Below are 24824 nucleotides of genomic sequence, written 5' to 3'. Positions count from 1 at the left end.
TAGGATGACAACATTGTGACCAAATCAAACATGTTAGCATATGTGGTAAGAAACACAAATAACTTGAGGATTTCATTGTGTGTTGGTGTCAATTCTTGGTTTTCTTTTGATTTTATCTTTTGGTGGCATGTATTTTAGCTTTTATGGGATGTCTCTGACTAGAGATTATATCTCCAAGATCTCTTTGACAAGAAAGGAAAGGATGGAATATGTTAACCTATTGTTTTGCTGTTTATGGATTCTCTTACTAATGCTAAGGTTTGTCCAAGGATATGAAGACACTGTGAGTCTAGTGTGAATTGGGGCATTCCTTGTTTGCGACTTTATGATCTCCATGTAAACGGGTACAATGACTTACTTGGTCGAACCTATACCTCAATTGTCATTACCTATTAGCCATAATAAAGCTCAATGATGATAATCGCACAACAAGCTCTTTCACTTTCATATCTTCTACCTTCCATCCCCCTTTCTTGATTGACCTCCATTGTCCTTCTTGAGTACGTGTAGCCCACTATCGCATGACTCAGTATAATCACACGCCAAAAATATCTGCATTTCATGTAGTATTCACTTGCATCACCACATGTTAGTAATTTTCATTGTATACGTACATTTAGAAATCATAATCGCATCACATCCTGCACACACCACTGATTAGCATATCATATATAAATTTGTATTTTCATCATGTAAATAATCATAGCATGTCAATTATCATACATCCATCTACATATAGTACATTCACATTTGCATCATGCATGACATATAAAACATAAAAGAACAAAAATAATGCATCTCATCATATGCATATTTTGCATCCATATCATAATCATAATCATAAGCATTATAGAATCATTATAAGAATGTGTATACATGTAACATGCATCATCATATAATCTCAAAAGCATATAGAAACATCACATAGGAACACATGCATATAATTGCCGCAAGGATGGATCATCCCATATATATATCAAAAAGTAATAAGTGTCATGATACAATGATGTCAATATCATATATGGATACAAAATCACCCAAAGGTGTCTACATCATCATACAAAAATACTGATACAAAATGGGATCCAAGAGAGCTATGATGACCTCCCTCCCTCGTAGCCAGCTAGCCTCAAAGGAATCTAAGCTCTTGAAGTCCTTGATCTAGGAGCACCCTGTTTGTCCCCTCCTTTATCCCCTCCTCCTGATGGTGCGGGTGGACCCATGACCCCGCCATTGGATGCCTACCTCCTGTCTCTCCCTATGGTCTCCTGTAACTCCCTGCCCTAAGCTCTGGAGGAACTACTACATAGTATATGTCTCTCAAGTACCCAATCTCCTCCCCTGCTCGGAGGACGTAAGCATAACATGCACCACAATCCCCCACCTGCTGCTCTCCCTACCCTCAGTGCCTCCTCTGCAACTGTATACCGTTGAAGGCCGAATCTCTCTCCCTCTGCATCTCTGCTAGTTGTCACCTCAATCGAGTCACATCTCTCTCTCAAGATCCTCGATCTCATTGGCTTGTCCCGCTGCAATCTCCCGTAGCGCTAGCAACTCATCCTCCATATGACCACACATATAAAAGAGTAACTCCTTAACCTAACCCACAACCATCGAGATACACAAACTAGTGAAGCTCATGATACAAGTGTGCTAAAACACACGAACCCCATGCATACGTAGTGTGCTATGTCACCAGTGTCTCTAGAGTCCTCCCCTAGCCAACAACCATACCCCATGTCGCCCTGTCCGGACAATGTTACCCACTAATCACTTCACCAACTACTATTGACAATCTGCATCCAGTAGACAACATAACCTCTGAGCTGACATGACTCAATCTCATCTCCAACTCTGGGTCAACAAAGACCCATCTCAATGTATCCATGTCTCCCTCTTTGTTGTAAGCCATGAGCTCCCCATGGATCGGTATCCGTAGTATCCGATAAACATCCTCTAAGGTGACTAACATCTTTCTAGTCGACAAATGAAACAAAAAAGTTTTAGAGTGCCATCTCTGTGCTAGAGTAGTCAGTAACCCTGCATTCGCCCAAATCTCAGGAAGGTACATGATGTATCTCAACCCCATAGCCTTGACAGCTACTCGCTCCTCAAAGGTCAACTCTGGTCGTAACCTCTGTGTCATAGGAAATCTCTCCCGTGACTCAATCTGGGGCAAGTACTCTAGCATCCAATCAAATCAATCATGTCAATCCTAGTGGTACTCATGTCTATCACATAGTACTAGTTCTATCCTAGTGCTTATGTTTATCACATGACACTTCATCCTAAGTGTATATGTTCACCACATTCCACTTGATCCTTTTTAGAGGCCCTGCTTGAGTGAATCCTCTTAGTAGCTTATCCAATTGACAATGTATGTTTATCACAAAATTATCAATTCTAGCCTATCTCTCAGTTTGTCTCCCTAGGGAACCTAATTGAGTGTATCCTCTCAGCAGCTTATCCAATTGACAATGTAAGTTCATCACATAATTGTTGATTCTAGCCTACTTAGACATAGATGTGTTTTTACAACACAAACATGGTTTTAGCCAACCTATATGTGCCTTCTTGCCCTAGACACACCTATACATCACATACGCGATGTTGTTCTACACAGATGCACTTGTCTTTCACCAATGCATCCCCTTGACACAGACGTGCCTTCTCAACATAGATGCATCACAATATATATCCCTAGACATGATTGCATATGTATATGCAACCATACCAAACATAGACACACCTATCCTATGTAGGCACGTTCGACACTGACCTAGACGCGTTTGTGCAAACTTTTACTAATTTTGCATTTTTGTTTATCTACCCTAAAGTGCATTAATGACAACAATAAATGCATAAATATACAAACAAGCTTTAAGGTACTTATCACTCACCCATGTTGTCTGGTCTCTAATATCACCGGACTCGATCAAACCTGTGAACTATATCCATCATTGTTGACTGCTATGACTGCTCTAAGCTCTCTCTTTGCACTCTGATCTCTTAGGTCCATGGATGCAAATGAGGATGTTTTTCCTTCTGCCCTATCATATAGGTTACTTAACCCTAGTCTCTTGTGTGAGTCTTTTTCCTGTGTGACCTTGTCACCCTATCTTGTCAGTCCTTTTTAGCCTTTCTTTCTTATCAAGAGATTGTCTGCGATCTTTTCAAAAAAATTCTTCCAATCTATTGAGGGGGCATATCATTCTTGTCTTAGGGCAACTTTGTGTTGGCATTATGGATAAATTGATTATGTGTTGCATTGATGTTTTGTCATTGATGTCAACACTAGTTGTTATGGATGGTTACCGGCAGACAGGTTTTGGTTACCGGTAGAAGATCTAGTGTTACCGACAGAAGAGATTATCTATTGGACACTTCCAACATGTTTGAATGTGATTGGTTACATGTGATATGTGCTTCTAGAGCATGTTTTGGTCAATTGGTATTGGCTTGGTATTGGATACTATCATACACTCTTGTAAACCCTCATAGACATTGGTTTAAGGCTTTATCGACAGAGCTTTCATTGAGGAATCATGACAAGATGCATAAGTGGTGTTGGTGAGGCTCCTAGATGGATTTCAGGATGCTGAAGATGTTTCTTTGATCGTGCTTCAACTACTTGAAGACATTGCTTTAGCATGGTGGACCTAGAATAGGTCCAGTACCTATCTAGGTTATGGACCGGTATCATGATAATGTGTACTCTACACATTACCGAGATGTTTCAGGAGGATTTATGGATTTGTTATTATTGTTTTGGTCTTAAGACGACATGGCATATCATTGTAATATGGAATTATGTAATGATCTTATTGTAATCTCTTAGGTAGCCGACCTAATTGGTTTAGGCCTTAGGGTTTGTATAAAATAATGTAATATCTCATTGTAGATCATGGGGATTATGTATCATGGTCTTGGAATGCAATATCATATGCGATGGAGGTTTGGTCAATCATAGGTGATCAAATTGGGATTAAGGAATAGGTCAAAGGCCTCTGCTATTGAGCTTATCCGGGACTATAATTAGGCATGGTAGATGTTATCTCTGGTAGTTCACTTAATTGGATTGTTGTCAATTTATCTTGAGGTGGTTTTAAACTCTGTAGTCAAAGAGACTCTTTTGTAATGAGTAGTATGCTCTAGGCAGTGTGCCTTCCTGCATGTGTAGGCCTCTCATTGTATCACATACTTTCTGCAGAAGTATCATCTGACTGTGGGTAGGCTTCCCACCATGGTTTTTCCCTTTTCAAGTTTTCCATGTATAAATCATGGTGTTATGTGGTATGGTTGCTTTGCAGTGATTATTTGTTTAATTATCGAGTTACATTGTTTACCGATATTTGTGTCTACCAACATCTATTTCTGCTTTACCAGTATTTGAATGTTTATGTGCTTCGGTTTAAGGTTGTATTGTGGATTAAATGTTATAATTGTTAACAACTGATTCACCCCCCCCCACTCTCAGTTGTTCACCAATTATCCTAACAATTGGTATCAGAGCTTTGGTCCTCTTTTGTAGAAGCTTAACCACTTGAGGTAGATCCTATGGTAACTAACACTTCTAATCCACCGACAACTATTTTCAGAAGAGAAATTCCTAAGCTTGATGGAACAATTTTAGGGATATGGAAAATTTGAATGGAGACTCATCTTAGATGTCTTGGCAAGGATATTTGGGAGATCACTGAGAAAGGGTACACACCTTATGATCTAGCATCTGGCAATCATACTCTTGCAAACTTGGATAAGAATATTGAAAATGATTGTAGAGCTAGAGAAGCCCTCTTGTGTGCACTTACTGATCAACAGATCATGGGATTGACTGATAAATCATCGACAAAGGTTATGTGGGACAAATTTTGAACTCTGAATGAAGGTGACCCTACTATCAAAATTGCTAAACTTGATGGTTACCGGGTAAGATATGAAAACTTGAAAATGGAAGATAATGAGAGAATTGCTGTATTTATGGAAAGAGTAAATGAGATTGTTATGGGAATTCAATGTTTTGGAGGATTTCTAAGTGAAGATGAAATAGTTTCCAAAGTATTGAGAGCCCTTCCACTGGCTTACAAGATGAAGACAACTACAATTAATGAGTTAAGAACAATGGAAAACACTTCAATTAACAGAGAAATTCTGATTAGTAAATTATCAGCTTTTGAGCTTTTGAAGAATTTGGATTTTTTGGAGTAGTGAAGTCTGAACCTGGTTTTCATCATCATCATCATCATCATCATCATCATCATCATCATCATCATCATCATCATCATCATCATCATCATCTACTGACAAAAGTGATTGGAAATCCCTATATGCAAAAGAATTGGAAGACATGAGGAAAGAAGATGAAGAACTTGAGAAACTTGAAGCCTTATTTGCTAGAAGAGTACCTAAAGGACCAATTGGAAGTAAGTATGAAGAAAAAACACCTTTTAAATATTTTGCATGTAATAAGATTGGTCATTTTGCATCTAGATGTCCTAAAAGGAATGCAAGGTTTGAGGAAAGAGTTAAGAAATCTTTTAAGCCTAACCAAAATAGACATAGATTCAAGAAAACTAAACAATGCTACATAGCAGATGAGGAAGGAGTAATTGATAACTCTGGAGATGAACTGACAGAAGACTCTGCTAGTGGATCCGCCAATGGAAAGGAATGGGTGTTATATGCTTTGAAGGAAGATGAACTAGATCTGGATATCAAGAATGAAGAAAAGGCCTTGGCAGCAAAAGTTGAAGATAAGGATGAATGGGTAATTGATAGTGGATTCTCACATCATATGACTAGAGATAAATGGGAAATTTTTGTCCCTACAAGAATACAATGGCGGTCAAGTCAGTTTTGGAGATAACAAGGCATGTATGATCAAAGGTAGAGGTATTATTTATTTGGATGGCAATAATAATACTGATAATGTCTATTATGTAGAAGGTTTAAATTATAATACTGATTATGTAGAAGGTTTAAAGATAGAAAATGCAAAATCATTAACAAAACTGGTTTGGAGATTGCAACCGGTACTCAGACTGGAGGTAATATCTTTCACTTGAACACTAGTAATAAGACATGTTTGATTTCTCATATTGATGAGAGTTGGTTATGGAATAAGAGGTTGTGTCATGTTAATTTTGATTGTATTGTTAAGATCAGTTCAACTAAGGCAGTTAAAGATATACCTAAGATTATGAAGCCTCATAATTTGGTATGTAAGGAATGTCAATTGGGAAAGCAAGTTAGAACTTCTTTTAAGAGCACACATGATAAATCTAATGATGTACTTGATTTGATTCACACTGACTCAAGGAATAGATGCTTTCAAGGTGATAGGTATTTCATGTTGATTATTGCTGACTATTCTAGAATGATGTGGGTGACTTTTCTAAGGGAGAAGTCTGAAGCTTTTGAGAAATTCAAGATCTTTAAAGTGAAGGTTGAAACTAAAACTCGATTGAAAATCAAATGTCTAAGATTAGATCAAGGAGGTGAGTTCACTTCTCATTAATATAACAGTTATTGTGAGACAAATGGAATCAAGAGACAACTATCTGCACCTAGGACTCCTCAACAAAATGGAGTAGTGGAAAGAAAGAACATAACCATTTTGGATGCAACAAGATCTCTGATGATGGAAGCCAAATTGCCTCATATCTACTGGAGAGAAGCAGTGAGTACAACAATCTACACATTCAACAGAGTTCACATCAAAGGTGAAACCGATAAGACCCCTTATGAACTATGGTTTGGACATACGCCTACTGTTAAATATTTCAAAATTTTTGGAAGTAAATGCTATATAAAAATAAATGACTCAATTGGAAAGTTTGATCCTAGATGCGATGATGGGATATTTGAGCCAAAATAGAAATGCCAAATACCAAAAACCAACAATTTCCCTTAAACAACAATCTCTCCCACTGGGAGCAACATGTGTTTATTCAATATTAATTTCTCTACCAATCTCTCCTTAAAAGATAATGTGTTTTTCCATAGATATCTCTCCCCCTTTGACATCAAATGCCAAAGTTCATATACAAAATACCAATCAATTCAATATACCAACTACTCCCCCTGAGAAGTAGCTTCCTCATCAAAGACCGGAGTAAAAGACTTGTCTTTCAATTTTTTCGGTTGATGACAATCATCAACTGTTTGAGTCTCTACCGGTGGTGGTATGACTCCAAGTTGATCTCTGAGATATTCAAAAGTCTCCTTAGGCAAAGGTTTTGTGAAAATATCTGCAAGTTGTTCTTTAGTATTCACATAAACCAGTTTTATCTCTTTTTCTTCAACTTTTTCCCTTAGAAAATTTACTTTGATAGAAACATGTTTTGTTTTAGAATGTAATACCGGATTCTTAGATATATCAATTGCTGCAGTGTTTTATCACAATATATAGTAATAGGTTCCTTGCATTTTACCTTTATGTCTTTCAACATTTGTTTAAGCCACAGTACCTGTGTATAGTTAGTTGCTGCTACAACATATTCTGATTCTACTATTGATAAAGATGTACAACCTGTTTCTTACTCAACCAAGAAACTAATCTCTTTCCAAGAAAGAATGCTCCGCCAGTGGTGCTTTTTCTATCATCCACATCTCCTGCCCAATTTGCATCTGTTTATGCACATAGATCAAAATTTGCATCTCTAGGATACCATAATCCAAGATTTGCAGTGCCTTGTAAGTACCGGAAAATCCTTTTTACTTTTGATTCATGATTTTCCTTAGGATTACTTTGAAATCTAGAAACAATACATACTGCATTCATAATATCAGGCCTGGTTTGTGTCAAATATAGTAAACCTCCTATCATAGATTTGTATCTAGTTGGATTAATAGGTGTAGATTCATCTCTTTGAGATAATTTGTCATTTGTAGTCATAGGTGTGCTTATTGGTTAAGAATTCTCCATCCCAAACTTCTTTAGTAACTCTTTTAGGTACTTGGATTGACTCAAAAATATACCTTTATCAGTCTGTGAAATCTGCAATCCTAAAAAGAATTTTATTTCTCCAATCATAGACATTTCAAATTCTTGCTGCATTTTAATAGAGAATTCCTTATATAATCCATCTTCTCCTTCAAAGATTATATCATCAATGAATACTTCTATAATCAAGATATCATCATTAGTTATTTTGTAATATAAATTGCTGTCTGCATTTCCTTTAGTAAAACCAATCTTTAAAAGATACTTATCCAACCTTGCATACCAAGCTCTTGGGGCTTGTTTCAATCTATATAGAGCTTTTCGTAGCCTACAAACCATATCATTGTCATCTGTCAAAGAAAATCCATTAGGTTGTTCAATATAGACTTCCTCTTCAAGATCTCCATTCAAGAATGCACATTTAATATCCATTTGATAAAATTTGTAGTTCTTGAGAGCTGCAAAAGCCAAGAATAATCTAACTGCCTCAATTCTAGCTACCGGTGCAAATGTTTCATTGTAATCAACTCCTTCTTTCAGAGAATATCCCTTACACACTAGTCTTGCTTTATTTTTGACAACCTTACCATCTTCATTAAGTTTGTTTCTAAATACCCATTTGGTTCTAAATACATTTTTATCTTTAGGCCAGGGAACTAATGTCCAAGTATTATTTTTCTCAATTTGTCCTAATTATTCTTCCATAGCTTTAATCCAAAATTTATCTTCACATGCCTCATTGATAGATGATGGTTCAATTTGAGAAATAAGACATACCTCTTCATTTGCCAATCTTCCTTTTGTCATAACTCCTTTAAATTTGTTTCCAATTATCTGATCTTCAGAATGATTCAATCTTACATACCGATGTGTCTTAGTTTGCTGTTGTTCTTCAATTAATGTGGAATCCTCTGATGGTACCGGGGTAACTGGATCTTCATTCTGTACCGGTGGATTTAGTGTAGGTTCATTTTTCACAATTTCTGTTGCCGGTTCAGAGTCTATATACCTTGAAGTTGCTCTGAATTGTTCATCAATCTTTACATTTGTACTCTCAACAATTTTCTGCAATCTCTTATTAAAACATCTATATGCCTTGCTCTTAGATGAATAACCAAGAAATATTCCTTCATCACTTCTAGGATCAAATTTGCCAATATACTCATCCCTTCTAATATAACATTTACTTCCGAAAATTCTAAAATACTTAAGAGTAGGAGTATTACCAAACCATAGTTCATGAGGGGTCTTACCGGTTTCACATTTGATGTGAACTTTGTTGAATGTATAGATGACTGTGCTAACTACTTCTCTTCAATATATATGTGGTAAATTTGTTTCAGATAACATACTTCTTGCTGCATACAAGATAGTTCTATTTTTCCTTTCAACAACTCCATTCTACTGTGGTGTCTGAGGTGCTGATAACTGTCTTCTGATTCCATTCACTTCACAAAATGTATTAAAGTCCTTAGATTTGAATTCACCTCCTTGTTCTGATCTTAAACATTTGATTTTCTTACCGGTTTCATTTTCAACTATTGCTTTGAACAGTTTGAACTTTCCAAGTGCTTCTGATTTTTCTCTGAGAGAAGTGACCCAACACATTCTAGAATAATCATCAATAATTAGCATGAAATATCCATCACCTTGTAAGCTTTTAGTTCTAGCTGGACCACATAAATTAGTGTGAATCAAATCAAGAGCATTATTGGATTTTTTTGGAATACTTTTGAAACTAGCTCTAACTTGTTTTCCAAATTGACATTCCTTACAAATTGTATTCTGAGGTTTCACAATTTTAGGTAGATCTCTAACTGCCTTAGAAGTACTGATCTTCACCATGCAATCAAAGTTTACATGATAGAGTCTCTTATGCCATAACCAACTTTCATCTATATGAGCAATCAAGCATGCCTTTTCATTGTTATTCAAATGAAAGATATTACCTCTTGTCTGATTACCGGTTGCAATTTCCAAACCAGTTCTATTCATGATTTTGCATTTTCCATTTTAAAATTGTAACTGAAATCCCTTCTCAACCAATTGACCAACACTTAAAAGATTATGCTTTAATCCTTCAACATAGTAGACATTGTTAGTGTTTTTCTTACCATCAAGAGATATTGTACCCTTACCTTTGATTGAATAGGTTTTGTCATCTCCAAATCTTACTAAACCTCCATTGTATTCTTGAAAGTTAAAGAATTTACCTTTGTCTCCTGTCATATGATGTGAACATCCTGAGTCAATGATCCATTCATCCTTTACTTCAACTTTAGCCATTAGGGCTTGTTCTACCGGTTGAGCAGTAGGTGCCGGTAGATCTTCTGTTATAGCAACAAAAACCCATCCATTGTCTGCTGGATCCTCATCAGAATCATCAGTCACTCCTTCATCAGCAATGTAACAAGATTTGTCTTTGCTCTTCTTAAATTTGCATTTCTGATATTCAGGATTAGGCTTGTATGTTCTTCTAGCTTCTTCTCTTAGTTTAGTATGTCTATCAGGGCATCTCGAAGCCATATGACCAATCTTATTGCAGTTGAATCATTTAAAGGGTGCTTTACCTTCATACTTACTTCCGACTGGACCTTTTGGCATTTTCCTTGCAAATAGTGCTTCAAGTTCTTCAAGCTCTTCATTTTCCTTCCTAGTTTCTTCAAGTTCTCTTGCATAGAAGGCTATCCAATCTGATTTGTAAAATGATGGAGCAGATGATGTTGATGCTTTAAAGGCCAAATCTATCTTTATAGTAGCAACAAGACCAAATTCCTCAATTTCAAAGGCTGAAAGTTTTCCAATCAATGTATCCCTAGTTACTGATGTATTAGGCATTGTTCTCAACTCATTTATAGCAGTAACCTTCATTTTATATGCTGGTGGCAATCCTCTTAGGATTTTTGAAACAATTTCATCCTCACTTAAGGTTCCTCCACAACATTTAATACCCAAAACAATTTCATTTACTTTTTCCATAAATGCAGAAATCCTTTCATCTTCTTCCATTTTCAGATGTTCATATCTGACTCGGAAGCTTTCAAGTTTTGCAATCTTGACTGTGGAATCTCCTTCATTCAGTGTTTCCAAATGATCCCAAATAGCTTTAGCAGTAGACCTATCTAATAATCCCATGATTTGTTGATCTGATAATGCGCTTAAAAGTGCTTCTCTTGCTTTGCAATCATTCTCCTCATCTTTAGCTAAGGTAGTTGGAGCAGTCTGACCAGCTACATTAGTAGTATAACCATTCTTTGTAACTTCCTAGATGTCTTTACCAATGCAATTCAGATGTGTCTCCATCCTGATCTTTCATATCGCATAGTTGGTTCCATCAAGTTTAGGACTGTCTTTCCTGAAATAATTAGTAGACATTGGATCTCCTCAAGTTTTTAAACTTCTGCAAAAGAGGACTAAGCTCTGATACCAATTGTTAGGTCCCGGAGACAACTGAGAGAGGGGGGGGGGGGTGAATCAGTTGTCCAATAAATTCAAAGCAAAAACCACTTAACCAACTTAATGCTTAATACTGGTAAACTAGTTAAGTGTGCCGGTAGGTAGTGTTAACAGTAAATTGCTATACCGGTAAAGATTAATGCATGAAACATAAACATAAAGTCATCCACAACACATAACACCAATATTTGTACGTGGAAACCCTATAAGGGGAAAAACCATGGCGGGAAACCTTACCCACAATCAGATGATACTACTGCAAATAGTAAGTGTACATAAATGGGGTCTACACATGCAAAAAGGCCAACAGCCTAGAGCTCATTGCTCAATCACAAAAATGGGAGTCACATTGACTACAGTTGGATGATTAAATCCAATAAGAATGTACTGCACAGAAACATCTTCATATGCTGGATTCAGTACCGGTGTAATGCTGATATGCTTTCATAAAAACCTGGCTTCACCTTCAAATGATGTCTTCATGTATACCTCTTCTTAATCTCGCATATACCTTCACAAAATTCTTTTTCGCATTCCACATTCAATCTTACAAATAAGATCTTACATTTATACCATAACCTAAGACCAATTTTAGTAGGTTGGCTCTACAAGATATTACAATAAAACATTTTACAAACAATATAATATCTGATGCAATAACCGATTAAATATGTCAGATTAATGCATTTACACCAATATTAAATCATCTCCATAGTGTGCCATGTTGATCTAGAAAAGATAAACCTACCGGTGTAACCCTAGGTAACCCTGGACCTGTTTGCCGGTAAAGGCAAATATGCAAATATGAATATACTAATGATTAATTCTTCAAAAAAAAGTGTCCACATGATGTCTTTGACATTACCAAGTGTTTTCCATATCATTCCAAGTGCTGGTGAACATTATATCCTACCAGTGAACCATATACCAGTAACTGTGCAATAGTTACTTGCTTGCCAGTGAATGCTGCTGGATCACCAAAGTGCTAGTGTTTTAGTAGGTGTTGACATCAATGACAAAACCATACCAAAATACCAATAGACTAGAGTGCCCTTGATAGGTGTGGAGGAAGAACCTTCTCCAAATTTCTCCGTTAATGCCTTGATCATTTTTGTTGCTTTCCTGGTAGCCTTTGGTACTACAATGCTCATCTTAACTTTCACTTTAACTTCTTCATATGTATCATATCTCAGATCGGTAGCTCATGCCTTGGTAATGTAAGAAAAGCATCTATCTGCTATTGTGTGATGTCAAAATCAATTTCATAACCCATCGGTGGCAAAGATTGAGTTCTCGGTTCCACAACATTGACATAGCAGTAGTCGGTGTCCACTTCAAAGCATATGTCATCCTTGTATTTCTCTACTAACTGGGGTGGAAATCTATACCTGTTATGCATCTTTTCTTGAAACTTGCTAAAGTAATCATCCATAATATCATTGAATTTATCACCTAGCCATTTGACGAAGTCATTGGTTTGATGGGTGATTGGTCGGTGTAGCTCCCAAACTACATTACCGACTGATGGAAAGAATTTCTCAAAATAGAAAAACATGCATACCAAAAGTGATCCAAACTTCAGTGTGTTAGCTGAGTTGTTCTTCTTTGACTTTCTTATGGTGTTTAGATTCTCAAATAGGTTTTTCAACAATACTTCGCATAGATCAATTTTCATTCCTTTCTTCACAATTTTATATGCCAAATTGACTGCTGCACAGGGTACATTGTTTTCCTTTGCCAATTGAAAGAAACAATAACCTATGACTCTAATTGCAAACTTCAGCTCTGCATCTATGACATTATTCAGTTTCAGTCCTCTGTAATTAGATTCAACTCCGGTTAAAGTGATCAATTCCTTTTGTGATATCATTTTCTGAGCTCGGGCATGATAAAAAATAGGGTAACCGATGATCAAGTGAATGATTTCCTTGGTGATTTTGGATGGTTGTTCCTCTAACCACATGAAATCATCATGAACTCTGCTCAGAACAAATTTAACCCACTGGGGTTTGAAGACTCGGGGATAGGTTAGGGCTTTGGTCAATCCCTTGGTTTTAATATGTTCATACTTGCTATCCAATTTTCCATCGGTACACAATTCATCATATGTGTCCTTGATTTCGACATGACCTAGTTCCTCACCACGACACTTAGTGAAGAATCTAACATCCTCAACTAGTAAAACCCTATCCGGAATGAGTGAAAATGCAGTTTTATCATCTGGTTCAGATGCTACTTTGGGAGTTAGAGAGTATTTCAGTGAGGGCTTTTCAATGTTCTCAACAACAATGGGCTTCTGGATCTTAGGTGCCATTTCAAATTTTGGATAATCACTTAACAAAAGATCCTTAGGGTTTGAAAACTTTTAAACAACAGATGCTTTCCACTAAACAAATGTAAAATAGATATTCACAAATGATATGATTGGTAAACTAGCTTGACAATGCATTGTGAATGATGTAAATACCTTGAATTTCACTTCAGAGGAGGTTTGATCGCCTTTGAATTGCTTTGCTCTGCTTTCTTGAAAACTTGGTAAGTGTAAAATGACCGAGCAAAAGCTTTAAGTACACAATATACCTTATCAGGCTTCGTGCAGTTAGGTCAAAAAACATTAAATGCACTCGGTACCACTTCCTTTTTATGCTTTTACCGAGTAGCCAAACTTCCTGTATTTACCGACTAGACAGGCTTCCACAAGACTTGATAAAATTTCAAATTTCCTAATGCATCTTTAGTTATGCAGATTTTGAATTAAGTACATGATAAAATAGGAACTATTAAGATTTAACCTTGAGAGAATGCAGTCCCTTCATACCTTTACCAATTAATTTGGAATAGGTGCACCTAACTCGGTAGATAAGGTGCTTTCTTCATTTGACACAATTTCCTTCTTTTTCCAAATCATCTTCCATTTGCCTTTTATTTCCCCAGTGTCTCCTCTAGGTTGATCTCTGCAATCTCTAGCCAAGTGTCCAACTTTGTGACAATGAAAACATGCCATACCAAGATTTCTCCATGATCTTTGGTTGTTCATTCCAAACCTTATAAAGCAGTTGGCACTTATATGTCCATATCTTCCACAATATTCACACCATATCCTTGTATTGTAATCCCATGGTACTATAGAATATTGTCGGTTAGGATATGTGTGAGTTCAATAGCTTCTAATATTTGCTCGGTGTGCAGGCCACATATAGTTCTTTTTCTTAAACCAACACTTCTCGGTACTATGTCCATATCTATTGCAGTTTTTACAAAACCCTTTGAATTTTGCCTTCTGATAATTGCTAGCAGACTTTGTCCTACATTGATTAGATGTGTGACCATATTTATTGCAATTGTAACAATAACCATTAGACCTTGTGACATTCGGTTGCTTACCTTTTTTGATTTGGCACATGTTGGCAGTATGTCCTTGTTTTCCATAGTAGTTGCAAATAAGTTTCTTTCCTTTGATGTTCTTCTTGTTTCCAGCTTGCTTTGATGATTCTCCTCTCTTGGTAGTGTGGATTCCCTTCTCAGTAGAGTCTTTTCCTTTGTAACCGAGTCCTGCAACTTTGTTGGATCTTTTTGTATTAAGTTGCTCATCCAACATCTTTGATGCTTCATAACTCTTTTTCAGTGTTTCTTTGGATTTCTTCTCTGTTTCAAGTTCATCGGTCAATCTTGATAGTTCAAGTTTTAATGCTTGATTCTCATCATCTTTTAGATTTGTTTCATGATGTGCATAACCCAATTGATCTGACAGATTTTATTGAATCCTAGTCAACCTTGTGATTTCATCATTCTTTTCAGATACTAATGCTTCAAGCTGTTGTTTTTCTCTTTCTGGATCTCTTACTTTATCCTCGGCTGTCCTCAATGCATCAAGATTTTCAGTCATGTGTGTGTTGAAATGTTCATGTCCTCTTTTCATTGCTTTTAGCTGATCAATCAGTGCTTTGTTCTTTTCCTTTAGTTCTCCAATCATCTCTTCAGTCTCTTCAGATATACTGTTCTCAGATGATGTCTCAATTTGTTCCACTAACTCTTGAGAGTCCTGCAAATCATTAGACAATCTTCTTCTGACTTTCAATGATTTTTGCATTTGTCTTTGCATGTCTACCATCACTTGATTAACATGATCCAACTCTTCTTGTAGATACACAATTCTCTGAGATTGTTTATAGCCTTCCATTGATAAGATCTTTTTCTTTAGGCTGTTAAACCCTTTTCCAAGATTGAAGCTCTGATACCAATTGTTAGGCCCAATATGGAAAGCTAATGTACTGAGAGGGCAGGGGTGAATTAGTACTTCAAATCTTTTCTTCAACAATAACTTTACTGTTAAGCATAAACCAAAAACTGCTGTAACATAACATAAAGCTAAAACAAATAAATAACAATCATACATGATTCACTCCATAACACATATATTTTGGTTACGCAGAAACTCTTGGTTAGAGAGAAAAACTATGGTGGGGATGGCACCCATAACTTCACTACTTTATGCCCTACAAGAGGGTTTTTTTTCTTTTGGCCGTAACTTGATCAAATGGAGGCATTTTTTGACAAACCTTATATCGTCGGAAAGCTCTTTCTAAGATCTATCCAGATTTGGAGGTTTGAATTTTTTATTTTTCCTTTTTGATGGTGTTTTTTTTGGTCAAATCCAGAGGTTTTGTTTGCACTTCAGGAGACATAACTTGAGCATCCGACCTCCATTTTTCAAAAAATTTATATCGCTGGAAAAATTGTTCTTTGTTCTTTCCATTCATATTAGTTTTCTTTCTATATTCTTCTCTAGGTATATTTTATTCAGTTTTTTTCTTTTTAGCACTCTGGTGAATATCTTGGATGTTTCAGGTCCTGGAATCTCTTTCTTTGAGTAGGATGTCTCGTCTTTGGCTGTTCTTTCTATATTTCCAGTCTTTTGTCTCTTCTGATCATTATGACATTTTATTTATGTAAACACACTGATATAAAGTGACACTATGCATTGTATACTTGGGATCTTGCACATCTTGTGCCTTATTGTACATGCACTACTTAAAAAGTGCCATGGGGGGTTGATGTTTGCCTTTAATTGTCATCTACCTTTGTCACATGAGTGTTCCTTCCATGACATTAACCTCATGATGTGTGTCAAGTGAGTGTTCCTTCCACGACACTATGTACTTTCTCTGCACCTTCGATGTTCCTGGTTCTTCGTCATGCAATTCTTGTTGGTTGTTCTTTTTGATGTATCTGTCCCTCTCCCTTTTCAACATTATGGGGAGGTTTGTCCTATTGTTTTAATGCTTCCTTGGTTCGATTGATAAGCTCTTCAGGCTACGGTGTTTCATGCCATTTGTATCTTTGAGTTCAATTGTTTGCCTTTGTTTTCCATCTGATTCGAGTAGTGTCATTTGAGGGAACTCATGCAGATTACAACCTTCTCTACCTAGTCACGTTCTATTTTAGTGGAGGTTCTTCAGATCAACAGTTACTCTTCGACAGTGTTTGCAGCTATTTCATGCTTCAGTGGTGTTTTTCATTCTCTTCTTTTGTTCCTATCTTCTGGAATACTCTTGTTTGGAAGCTTCTTAGTCCTTCACTTGAGCTTTCATCTCTTCTTGGAGAGGAGTTTTGTTCCCATAGGGTTTTCTCCTTTTTCTGCACTTTATAGAGATTTTATTGTACTTGGGTACCTCACCAAGCCTAGTTGTCAGGACCCATTGTTGCTTTCCTACATTTTTTACATGCTTTTTTAGTCCTTAGTTGTTTTTTAGCTACTCTCTAATTTCATCTTAAGGGGGGTTGTTGGAGTTATATTTTATTAGCTAATAATTATTTATTTAATTATTTGTCTATTATACTCCATGCTTAAGCTAAACTTAGGAATCTTATAATTCTTTAGGGTTTTCTCCTTTAGGGTTTCGAGTACCCTTTTATAAGGATTCTCTCTTTATATTTTCATAACAACTATAATTATTGAATTACATTCTTGTTGCACAGTCAATACGACTCCTCTTTTCTGGATCTTTGAATTCTGGCCTCCATAGCTTTTTTGCTTCTCTCCCTTTGTGACAGGTTTGCATGCAGGTGATCTTTGGGAGCAGTCAAGTTGATTTTTCCTCAACTCCAATAGATATTAATGCTGATTATGAAAAATTAAGTGTTCTATTTTGCAGATTTGACTTGCATTTCTCGGCATCGACAACTATTTCATCTTTGTTAAGTCTATACTTCGTGCATCTAGGTGGTATTTCACATTCATTAGTCTCTTGTTTTGCATTCATAGACTTAGTTTTTTGCATTCGACTATTTTATTTAATTATTTTTGTTTAGAGGTTTTCTCTATGTTATTAATTTTTGTTCATAACATGTGGCAAATAGAGTGTAGCAGAGGTGGTTTCAACTGGTCAATGAAAAAATAGTAAAACTACTAACCGTTTGCTTACAGGGGTAGATTAGGATTTTGCCTGTGATTTTATAGATTAAATAACACTTCGATTGGTACTTAAAATTAACTAGTGTTTGCTATGTTTGGAGTGCTAGGCTCATTTATGTTTAATCCTTAGTGGGCCTGCCTCCTAAGAAGCAGTTAAGGTCGAGTGGAAGGGAACGTCACAAGTGGTAACAATCTAAATCCAAGCTACTTTTGAACCACTATAAATAAATGTGTTTGTGATGAAATTCATGAACAATAGGTGCGGATGTGTCATACCGATGTAAGTCTCCCTCAGTATCCGTGTGATGTGTAATCCACACAGTGATGCATAAAAACCCGTAAGGGTTGTGAGACCTCTTAATTAGCAAAACACTACATGTATGTCCACCTAAATGAATGCCCTTACTACGAACCAATGGTTAGTAGCCAAAATCCTTCTATTTGTTAGCACAAGAGGTCGGACCTCTAAAGCCATCTCACATTCTCATAGTTCAAAGTTGAGATAGCAAGTTCTTCTACATCTTTGGGTCTTTGGAAATTTGAATTTTGGTATGCCCGATAAGTGTGTCTCATGGTGGGGGAGCTGGTGCTACCAAACTTCTAAGTTATTCGCTTTGAATAAGTGCGGTTCAAATTTATCCACAATGGGAACCCAACAAATATTGTCTCTTCTAGCCTAGGATTTGTACTTGAATGTGCATTTTATTTCACCTATAATGTTTTTTGTGCTTCTCAACACTAAAACTTTTGAAAAAAAGATTGCACCAAAAAACATAAAAAACAATTCAACATTTCACAAATTGAAATTAGAAAACTTAGATTTTTACATAAGACCAGTTATGATTTCACGTTAGTATATTTAACATTTCGCCAATCCTGCTAGGGTCTCCCATTGGTTATGTCAGAATTTCACATTTTTCTAGTCTGCATATCACATTCACCTAGTTAGCTTTGATCAATAATAGACTGGCTAAAATCGGCGCTTCATCAAACAATCACAAGGTCATTTCCAAAAGTTCATGTTGCCTCAGTACTTTTTGCAATCAAAATACCCTTTAGAGTCCATAGGTCCTTATAGATTGCATATCCATAATAGTCCTCATTTAGTGTTAGCATTATCTTAGAATCAGGTTTAAACATTTGTCTAGAAAGTCATTGGAAATCAAGAGACCCTTCATCATCAATCAATTCTCAGTTAGTCTTTGTGCCCTTTCTCATAAGTCTATTATAGGGTACCATCAATCATAGTCCCAAATCAAGTCAAAAAAATCTTCAATATATCTTGCACAAGTGTCATCAACTTGGTCCCTAGTTGCACTAGCTTCTACATATTTATCCTAGAGGTCATATCTAATTCATCTAGAAGAGTCTTGCTAGGAGTGTAAATTTTCAATGTTTTGCTTGCATTTTGTTTCCCAAGCTCCCCCCTAGGGTTAGGGTTTTTGAAATTTTCTAAGTAGGGTTTTATCCCTTAGGTTCCCGAATAAAAGTATTGCCTAGCATTCTATTTTTCTATCGACCACCTAGGGCAGGTTACCTATTTTTAAGTTATGACTCAAAGGGTTTAAATTTGTTGTTTGTTTGGTCCCATGTGCTAGGAATGTTGTAATTTTCCAGTGAATTATCTTGTATGTGGGTTGTATTTTTATTTTCTTTAAATTTACTAAGTCTTTTTTTTCCTAGGCGCTTGCACCTCCCACAACCCCCTTACCGTCAAGTAATGAAGTCACATGCTATAAAAATCCTCTTAAGTGAAGGCATTTTATGTTACCCTTGTGACCCCACAAGGTTTACTCAGCTATATAAATGATGTAGAGGGCTGGTAGTGAGGTGGTCTAAGCTCTATTTTAAGTGCCACCTCAATGCCCCACACAATTAATTCAATAGGCAAGTTTATCCTGCAGGGTAGCGGGATAAGGATATCTCACAAGGAAGATGCTACCCTGCAACCCTGCGCTCCTCAGTAAAGGGTAATTATTACACCGTGGGCTGGCAGGAGAGACTAACATAAAATAAATAAGTGGTTGTCCCCGCGACACTGTAGGGACACAAATAAGAAGGAATGATTTCATGGGATAGCAAGATGATTATAAATAATGAAGAGACCTCACCCTGCATGGGTCTAAGTGAAAAAATAATAGCGATGCGGGCTAACAGGATGAAAGGAAATAACAAAGGGAAAGTTTGTCCCTACTACCTTGCAAGAGAGAAACAAGGAAAATGATGACCCCACGGGCTTGCGAGAAAGGCTATACAAGACAAAGAATGCTCCCTCGTATCCCATGAGGCAAAATTAAAAGGAAAAAAAGGTGGCAAGGGATAACGGGGCTGAACTATTGAAGATGAAGAAAATTAAAAGGTGGTGGTAACAAAATTAAAAGATGTCTCATCAGCAGTCAAAGGGGGTCAAGGCGTGATCATGGTCATCCATTTCCAAATTAATGATGGAGTTAAAATTTCAAGGCCACCAACTAACAAGTTTTGCATGAAGGAGATTAATGGCGAAATCTTGTAGAGAATAAAATCAATTTATTGTTGGAATCAATGAACACCGAGAGGGGGGGTGAATCAGTGTTTTGCAATTAAAAACTTTCTTAAACTGATTCTTAAACCACCAGATGCAAATGAATAAAAACAAAGTGCAGAACCTAAATGCAAACATGCACAAAACCATAACATCATAATTTTTATGTGGAAACCCGGAAAGGGAAAAACCACGGTGGGATTGAGACCCACAATATTATAATACTATGATCAAGAGTATAATAATATTACAAGGGGAATGCACATGTATTCAGGCACACTACCTAGAGCTCACTGCTCAATTACAAAAGAGGGTTACAACCTCAGAGGACCCACTGTCCTACAAATTATTTACAATGACAATAAGAATGTCTAAATTGATGATAGCATCTACAAATGCCAAAATGCAGTTCCAGTTAAGCGCAAAGTGACTTCCACTGTTATGACAACCTGCTCTGTTATGCTTCTCTGTCATATACCGGAGCACAAAATAAAAAATGGTGCATGTGAAACTATGCATAAATGCTCATACAATCTCCGCACACTCACATCTATATCTAAAATGCTCAAATAGATTGGTCTTATATATCCACACAACTTGATTAGGTCACAAATATGTTGGCTTCAAAATATTTGCAAAACATGAAACATGTAATGATAAGTCGGCTCAATCTAATTACAAATCCACATTGGGACCTAAACAAATTGATAATATGCTTCACACATGTTGTCTTGACCACCTTGAACTCAAAACCAATCACTGAAATCATCCCAAAGATTATGCATAACACGCTTCATCACTAATCACCAAAATAACCCTATTCTTCCTGAAATATCGAATACCGAATCTTCTATCTTGTACGAGAATCAATACCAGAGGCTAGGATTGTGAAATAAGTTATTTCAAACATCCAATAAACTACCTCTTCCACTGCAACCAAAATTGTGCAACCAAAATTGAGTTCTGCTCAATGTACCCATACTCTGTATTCCACCTTCTAGACTCAAGAAAAATGAATATCAAACTTTCAGTAGAACAATTCAGCATATACTGGATGTGATTTCTGATATGAGTTGACATCAATGACAACCTTGAAATATTCCTCATGCACTAATCTCTATCGATACAATGTCTCTTGCCAACAATTCTGCCATTCATTTGCACACCCTTCTTTCAAGTGATTAAGCAAAGAGCGATTTTAGGTGACCAAAAGAAATTTTTAGAAGTTACCAAGTAAGTATCTGATAAAGCCTCCTAATTTGTGATTTTGTTGAAGGATTAGAGAATTGTTGTAGGATTTGTGAGTAGAGAGGAAACATAATTCAGAGCCCTAGGAAATAATCATGGCACCAAAAAGAAAGGATACCACCACCCCTACAATTGAGAAGACTCCTGAGCAGGGAGAGGCCTCAAAACTAAAGAGGAAGAAATCTGCCACCCCATAAATTATTCATGCAACCCCAATTGTATTCCCCCCTCTCCAATGATTTCAAATGAGTGAGTTACTAAGCAAAACCCTCCTGCTGAGGCAGAGTCCTCTATGCCAAAAAGAGAAAAAGGGCTTCTTCTGTAAAGAAGACCACATATTCGTCCTCAACTCAAACCCCACCAGTTACAAAAAACTATCCACTCACTCAAGATCAACCACCTATGCAAAACCCTACTATGCCAGCTTTGATAAATACTGCTAAGGCCATGAGTGAACAAATTGAGAAACAAATGGAAGAAATTGAGAAGAAGAAAAGGAAGGTTAGGGGCCTCCACCAAGACTTATTGGATCTTTTAAAGGGGTAAACAATGCAATATTATTTCAAGAATGTATTCTCTGATGAGATTTTAAAGTGCAGAGATGCCATCACCACTGATAGAGAGTGGGATATTTTATATTAATTCTATGAGAACAAAGATAGGCTTGCACCTATTTCAAATGCATGGACTTTGGACCTGGCAAAACTGGTGGTTCACAATCTTTTTGTGGAACTTTCTCTCATAAGACAATTAGGGAAACAATATCATCTAGAGAGCATGACTATAAGGATGACTGAAGGGTAAATTTGAGTTGATGTGATTAGGACTACAATAATTTATTGTTTTGACTTAAGTAGGAGTTCTCTCAAACAAATAGACCTGAAGAGGCTGTAGTCTGAATAAAACATGAAAAGGGCAGTAATGAGGGATGAAGAAGTGCACCATTTGAGAAAAAAAGATTGTATCAAGGGGGGAATAATTATATATTGTAGATTGAAAAGGAGCCTTTTGAGCTAGTAACTTTTGAAAATTATTTTGTCAAGACATACTATGCTTTGTGCCAGGTCCTAAGGGTTGATTGTGAGAAGACCAAGATGCCAGTAGAATTTATGTTGATGGCAATAAAAATCCAACAACCACAATCTAATGAACTGTATGATTTTGCTTCCTACATATAGGATAAATTGGATGAGGGGTTAATAAATGCAAAGGATGATAAAAAGCCTAATTGATTGCAGATTTTATTCTCTCTTGTGTCACTTGATTCTTTTTTAGAACATGACAGATTGGGATGCATCCCTAAAGATAAATATGTTTTATCCCAATGGAGGTGGTAGATGATTAGTTCAAAGGTGGACCTAAATTTGGGATAAAGGGTCTCGATGGTCTAATTATATTGCATTATTTGATCATTCTGTTATGAAAGTGCTAGGATGGTGTGGATTCCAAACCACCAAGATTCCTAAAGATTTTATAAAGGTATTGAGAATTAGAGATGTAAAACTAAAGAATGTACAATTCCCTGAGGGTCCATTCACCCATAACTTTGGTGATTTTTTTTCAGATTGTATACTCATCAGGTTATATGGATGCCCGCATGCTCCTCATAGACTGCCACTTTTTGTCTCCCCAAGATTGGCATTTATTGAATTTATGTGGCAACTGATGTGGATGGAGAAGCAATGGATGAAGAGAACGTACAAAGATGCACTCACATGGCTAGATGCACCATGTATGAAGATTTTTCCATTGGGTGTGATGCTCTTGAGAAGGTCCAAGATTTCTTGAGGGATGCATATCACCTCCAAATTGGAAAGGAACTCACATGGCTAGATGCACCATGTATAGAGATTTTGCCATTGGGTGTGATGCTCTTGAGAAGGTCCAAGATTTCTTGAGGGATGCATATCGCCTCCAAATTGGAAAGGCTTGGTAATATGATCCAAAAGGTTACATCAATGAGCCGAGGACTCCCAAAATGAAAGTATAAGGGATTTATCATGAGCATGATGAGCATGAAGATTTAATTCAAAATTGTCTCCCCAAAGATTCCGTACAAATAAGGAAATAATGGGACATCCTCAACAGGATGGAAAGAGAAAGAAGATAGAGGGACCCTGAATTCAAGGGATTTTGTTCCAACATACAACATGATTATACAAGAATGTTGTGCAAATTGAGGTTTTTTGAAGAAATTGTTACTAAGACACAGGAAGAGAAACCATCTGGCCAAAAGCTATAAGAAAGGCCAACATATGAGCCTCCAAAGGTTGCAGCAATTGATAAGAAGCGAAAACATATTTTAACAGAAGAATCCTCAAAATCTACCCTTCCTTAGCAAGAACCATAGGTTGGCCTCACTCCTTCAGAGAAAGTAAGGAAAATAGAAAAGGGGAAGGCAGTTTTGTCTGATTTCATTGAAATTGTTGATGATGACAAGGATGATGCAAAATTTCCTACACCTTCACCTCCCCGAGAAATATTTAAGGATTTTGATTTTGTAGAGGAGCCCATGGATGTTGACAGGACAATTGTTCCAAGCATAATTCCTGAAGAGGAAGTAAATAATGAAAGAGTTCTTGCTATGGCTCAATTTTTGTCTGATGATGAATTCATCAAGACCCTTGAGTTCAAAGGTTTTTGGCTACAAACTAAATTGAAAAACATGTCATAGGAAGAAATGGACAATTTTGACAAGGAGAATGTAGACTGCACTCCCGAGGAGGCTAGGAAAATGATTAAATCAAGCAACATGATGCTGATCCCGAGGTGGGATATGCAATTTTTTTTTGTACTTGACTAGGTTATGAGGTAAGAGGATCCCATATATGCCCAAGAGTTTGGCACACATGGAATGTGATTAAACCTGAGCATAAAGGCATTTTCACAATGGGTGAAGGCCCCCAACTTAGAAAATCCCATGATATTATATGGGGTGGAAGAAAAGGTGGGTGATGCCATTGTAAGAATGCTCAAGGACACATCAACATTAGAGGCTACCACTATTATATTACATGCCTCAGTTTTTGCTAAGGCTGCTGCTAAACAAGAAAAGAGGAGCCATGAGATACTCAAAAAGCAGCATGCAACCCTTTTTGCCAGTTTTAATCAATTATACATTGAAAATGCCAAATTGGAAAGAGAGATAGCAAAAAGGGATGCAACCCCAGTAGTGATAATAGAGAAACAACCACAAAGACAACAAGCACAACTTGGGCTAGGTGATTTGGAGGGTA

Source organism: Cryptomeria japonica, chromosome 6, assembly GCF_030272615.1.
Source record: "Cryptomeria japonica chromosome 6, Sugi_1.0, whole genome shotgun sequence".
Classification (NCBI taxonomy): Eukaryota; Viridiplantae; Streptophyta; class Pinopsida; order Cupressales; family Cupressaceae; genus Cryptomeria; species Cryptomeria japonica.
This window is presented reverse-complemented; position numbering follows the sequence as displayed.